General features: G+C 40.7%; 2 long non-coding RNA genes across 2 annotated transcripts; one reads left to right on the top strand and one right to left on the bottom strand.

The window, feature by feature from the left end:
• The first annotated feature begins 475 nt into the window (after nt 1-475).
• On the top strand, nt 476-2,815 carry LOC115596564 (uncharacterized). The gene is made up of 3 exons (XR_003986922.1): nt 476-857; nt 1,767-1,917; nt 2,099-2,815. It is a non-coding gene; the product is annotated as an uncharacterized LOC115596564 (long non-coding RNA).
• On the bottom strand, nt 2,281-4,356 carry LOC115596565 (uncharacterized). Its single transcript, XR_003986923.1, has 3 exons — nt 3,945-4,356; nt 3,115-3,250; nt 2,281-2,420 (listed from the first exon to the last, which is right to left on the bottom strand). It is a non-coding gene; the product is annotated as an uncharacterized LOC115596565 (long non-coding RNA).
• Nucleotides 4,357-4,768: the final 412 nt, after the last annotated feature.

The following is a 4,768-nucleotide window of genomic DNA, read 5'->3' as shown; positions in this document are numbered from 1 at the left end:
CCTTAGGATCCTCCCGGAGGAGCTGGAGGAAGTGTCCGGGGAGAGGGAAGTCTGGGTGTTCCTGCTCAGGCAGCTGTACCCGCGCCCCGGCCCGGATAACGTGGAAGAAGATGGATGGATGAAAGGATGGATGGATGGATGTATTATTGCTACCATTACAACAGAATTTAAACCCTCAGGGATTCCGTTAAAGGCTCTATATTAATAACATGTAATAGTGACTGACACAGTGAACTTGGGTTGCAAGGATATACAGTATTTGTACAGTAATTTACCTAACTTAAAGGAGACATATTATGCAAAACTCACTTTTTCGTTGCTTTAGTGTGTGTATTTGCATATCTGGAGTGCCTCCCCACCCCTTAAGAATGATTTTTGACCACTAAGTCAATGTTTTGTAAACGGACGCAGTCAGAAAATGTGTCTCTAAAGGAGCCAGTTGGATTTCACCCGCGCTGTTTCGTAACAGAGCGGGTGATTTGAATACTCCCACCCTCGTGCTGGATATCTCCTCCCACATTACGCCGGCTACCTGAACGATGATCCGCCATTTTCTCGCCTCACTCGTACACGACAGCCTGACTACTACCATGTACAACCCGAAAGCCAAGCACTCCTGCTATGTCATGAGATGCATGGATACTCATGTTTCCCTTCATCGCTTCCCTACCAAAGAGGATATCAGAGCGAAGTGGCTAAATTTTATTTTTCAGGGAAACGTCCCAGCTTCAGTGAGCAAAAGTGTTTTTGACTGTGCCAGTCACTTCACGCCGGACTGTTTCAGCAACCAGGGTCAGTATAAGGCTGGACTGGCAACGAGATTGTTCCTAGAAGATGGATCCATACCCACTGTCCGTGTAAGTATTTAAAAAACAGTTTCGTTTGTGTTACTTTGCCGTTTAGCACATGAGCTAACGCTAACCGTCGATGTAGATATGAGGCTGAACTAACGTTAAGTTGCAACGTTGGGCTTACTGGTCATATGATTCACTGTAATGTTAATCAGCAGTCTTTTAAAACATGGCACTGAATTGAGAAAATGAATTAGGATATTCATATATGATCGCTTCTAATCGGCCGGTGAACAACTGCTCGGCCGTGAACATGCTAGCTAGCTAGCTAGCTGGCTAGCATGTTCAAGGCCGAGCAGCTAGCTAGCTAGCTCACCGTCCGCGAACAACTTCTCCGACGTGAATACGCATGGGAGACCGTCTCCTCCACATGCTCACGGCCGAGCAGACGGTATGAAATGGTCTCAGTTGTTCACGGACGGTGGGCTGCGTTAATTTATTATCATGTTGTGCTAAAGGAGGCTAAAGACTTCCTTTGTGTTAGTATTCATGTAACTACGTGTGTAGTGTTAGCTGCTTGCATGAGAGACCCGATCTGAGAGTACCAAAACGTTACCTGCAGTAAAGCAATCACTACTTAGTTTTGAAGCCGGAGACAGGGGTTACCTGCCTGCTGTGCTACGATTAACGTTAGTTATATGCAGACACGGACACAGAAAAGTTGCTTCGCAAATGTGTACGTTTTTGCTCACGTACTAAAATCTAATGTGAAATGAGGGATTTGCATGGGTTTGTGATTTGCCAGATTCTTCCTCATCAAATTGATTTTTTAATCATCAGCAGAGGACATGAGTCCTGCATTTTTCTAAATACAGCTATTTATTTGAAAATAAATCACCATTTTCTGAATATTTTTTGCAATGTGTACAATGTGCTCGCATTCTTATTTAGCATTGTATTATTTTTCCTCCCAAGACTATACCTGGCAGCCCTGCACTACAATGAAAATACAGACCGTCCACAGGCAACAACCTCAGCTGGTGAGCCACTGTTCAGGCTTCATTTCCAAAGTGGAAGAAAGGAGGAGAATACACAGCAAAGCCAGTGAAGGAGCAACCAACCTTTCGTAAGTTTTAAACCTTTTTATTGAAATCACACAGAAAAATGAAACAGACATTAAAAAATACTTGTAAAATAAATAAAATATAAATTAACCAGTGTCTATGGCTTTTTCTAGTTTTGTTTTTAATAAATATACGATAAAACACGATAAAGTACGCACAATATTTCACTTTTTCTAATTGCAGATTAGGTGGATGACATCTTGGACCTGATGTTTGAGAAGGTTTTTCAGGACCCTGGTTCATACGCAGATGACGTTTTGAAGATCTCCATTCCTGAGGCACTCTCTGCGCAGTTAGAAACGCTGGACAAGAAGGAGGTGATGGACCACTATGTGACAAGGTTCAGTCAAGGGCCGGTCTGAACCCCACGTAGATGCCTCGAGTGCCGGGGAACTCCATCCGTATACGCAGCACCACACAGCTGGGCAGTGCCACACAAACTCTTCAGCCCAGAAAGCCCCAACACCAGCTCTCAAAGCTCCTATATGCCAAGTATCTGTAACGGCTGAACAGAGTGGATATATTTAGTTATACATTTATATTTAGACATAGTTTTTGATTTACCTTATATTTTTTTGTAAATATTTATATTACCTACTGTTTAACAACAGGCAATAAAAACTACTTGTACATTCAGTAACTTTTTGAATAGTTGTGTGTTGTTTGCTGTACTTGTATTTATAAAATTATATAAGCTGTTTTCTGTACTTTCAGTGTTTGACATGTAGACATAAGAATTATGATCATCAAGAGACAGGTTCGTAGGAGTGGGATGAGTATCCAAAAGCACAAAACATAAATTCCTGCACAATATCTAATTTGTATTTCCACCATTTATGAGCAGCAAGATTGTCATAGACCTAGGTGTAGATGTTGCTAATAAACTGTGTTCTTGCAAATAGATTTTTTTGCAGAAATGTATCTTTTCTAGTGTTTGATATGTAACATTTTAACAATTGTCAAACTGCCTTTCAAAAAGAAAAATAAGCAATGTAACAAAGTGGAAAATTGAATTTATTTCATTACTCATATTTTTATTACAATAACAGAATTTATACCGTATATTACCAAATAATAGCCGGGTCTCAATTAAACGCCTGTCCAAAACAAAGGCCTGGTCTGTTAAGTGGTTGGAACAAACAAATAAACGCCCGGCTATTATTTGATATTTTACGGTATGCAAAAAAAAAAACACTTACTGTTCTATTCCCCTCAGACGTAAAGGCTCTGTAGATATTTAGTGCATTCTGAAGTGAGAATGCACACTGGTACGAGGCCAGGGTGGTCTGCCATGCAGGAACGTGAGTTTTGAAGCTGATTTAGTCTTCTTATAACCTGTAAATGTGAAAGGTTAAGTGACGTTTGATGACTGATAATATGACTGAATAGTTACATTTTCATTCAACAAGCAGACATTCTCAGGCGCTGTAGGCATTGTTATGCATCTAAACATAAGTACACACCTAAACCAGAGGGGAAAAAGGGAACATATCAGTTTAACGGTTTTTTTATTTGAATATGTTGTTAGCAATAACGACTGGTCAGCATGTGCAACGATGTAACGTTATTAATTGGAATTAGTGCATTATGTTGAAACGCAGTACAAACGGATAAACAGACATAACTATGGGGGATACGGAGCTGGCAGACAGTCGCCCCAGCCCGCACTACATCCCCCGTTTCACAACTTGGTTGAAAAATTAGCACACACGTGAAAAGTGTATGACTGTGAGTTAGATGTCGGACAAAATAATGACGTAACAGTTAACATTATTATGGCGTAGCTGAGAATAAAAGTGCTACATTCCCACTCGTAGCTGCCGAAAAAACATTGCGGACTTGTGAAATTTACTCGTGTAACGGGAATAGCATGCTACTTATGTTTACTCAACACATATCTAGATTTTTATAAGCAGTGAGTTACACATAGAGCGGTCAGCGGTCGACCGTATTTAGTCAGCGACCGTATTTACCGACGTACAAACATACACATTTTTAAGAAAAAAGTAAAATAAAGATCATAACTCACCATTCAGAAACGTCTTGTTGCAGTCTACATTGAGCAACTTATTCGCTAGCTCCTTCTTGTTCAGGGTCTGACTCTGGTTCAAACATGTAAGGTTGGACAGCAAAATTTCCTCCTGCAGCCATGTTTCTCCCAGGGTTCACGCTCAGTTGTTGTCATGGTAGCATGAGCGTGCCGGCGTCGTCACACCTCCCGGAAGAAGTGGGTGGATTACCTGTGTCTCATTTGCATTTAAAGAGACAGGCACTCAAAACCGACTGTTCTGAACAGGGCTGTTTTGGCAGGGTTATTGAACAGTTATGAACTGCTATTGTGCTTCATCCTTATGGTATTTTGACCAAAGCATGTCACAGACATTTCATTAGGACACCAGGGAACTAGATTAACTTGTAGAAATAGGGTATAATATGACTCCTTTAAGCTCTTCTGTCCTGAAGTACATACAGTTGGACACTAGATGGAGACAGAGACTGTGTATCAGTTTTTATGTGCTGCATTCATCTAATTTTATTTCATTTCCTGTTTCTTCACATCAAATGTTACACACACTATAGTGAAGCCAGTGTGGTGAAATATACACCAGCATAACCCTGCTGCACTATCTCTTCCTGTTACAGAGCACTAACATTAGTAGTAAATTGATGACAAAAGAGGAAGTTGGTCTTTGCGTCCCACACATAGGAGGGATTTATGGTTAAATTTTCCTTTGTAATTCTGTGTTGGTGGTGTGATGCCGTTTATCCTTACAGATACAACACGCAAGTGGCCACTATGAAACATAATGTGATGCATAAATTTAAAGAGATGGCGCCATGACAATGTTTTAC

Source organism: Sparus aurata, chromosome 15 (assembly GCF_900880675.1).
Source record: "Sparus aurata chromosome 15, fSpaAur1.1, whole genome shotgun sequence".
Lineage (NCBI taxonomy): Eukaryota > Metazoa > Chordata > Actinopteri > Spariformes > Sparidae > Sparus > Sparus aurata.
This window is presented reverse-complemented; position numbering and strand designations above follow the sequence as displayed.